This window comes from Bactrocera latifrons, unplaced genomic scaffold, assembly GCF_001853355.1.
Source record: "Bactrocera latifrons isolate USDA-ARS-PBARC rearing strain unplaced genomic scaffold, ASM185335v1 scaffold_328, whole genome shotgun sequence".
In the NCBI taxonomy this organism is placed as follows: domain Eukaryota; kingdom Metazoa; phylum Arthropoda; class Insecta; order Diptera; family Tephritidae; genus Bactrocera; species Bactrocera latifrons.
In genome coordinates this window covers 88799-89395 of record NW_017536941.1, presented here as the reverse complement: position 1 = coordinate 89395, position 597 = coordinate 88799, and positions in this window count along the sequence as shown.

Genomic DNA, 597 nt, shown 5'->3' with positions numbered 1-597 from the left:
AAAACGTAGCATAAAAGTACACTTATTAAAACCAATCACCGACTCGTACATACAGACACATATTTTTGCAGCGACAAATTGTTAGCTACCCCTGGCTGATTAACATATGTAAGCTTTGCATATAAACAAAATATTTATACTGAGACATTAACTATGTACACGACCTTTATGTATACAAAAGTATAAGAAATAGTAGATAATGCGAGGAAAAGCTCGTAAACGTTGAAATATTTACATATAAAACGTATTGCTTGTTGACTAAAAGAATGGCATAACTCAAAAACCCATAACTTTCATTTATGTGCGGTTATATAAGACTATTAATGAGTTGCACTGCGGAAAAAAATATCATAACGGTACATTTTAAATACTAGTTGTGTTGGATCGTTCACTTTACTTTCCACTATAAAGCTATTTTCGATTCGTCAAACGTTGGCAAGTAGCGTATCGACCTAACTATACCAGCWATAACAACTTAATATGGGTTTCCTCGTGCGAAAAACAGCTTTTTTTCTACAATTTTTTTCTCAAATAAAAATGAGATATTTGATTACACTACTAACAAAGAAATTCTGAAAATTAGAAGATTAGAAAAAC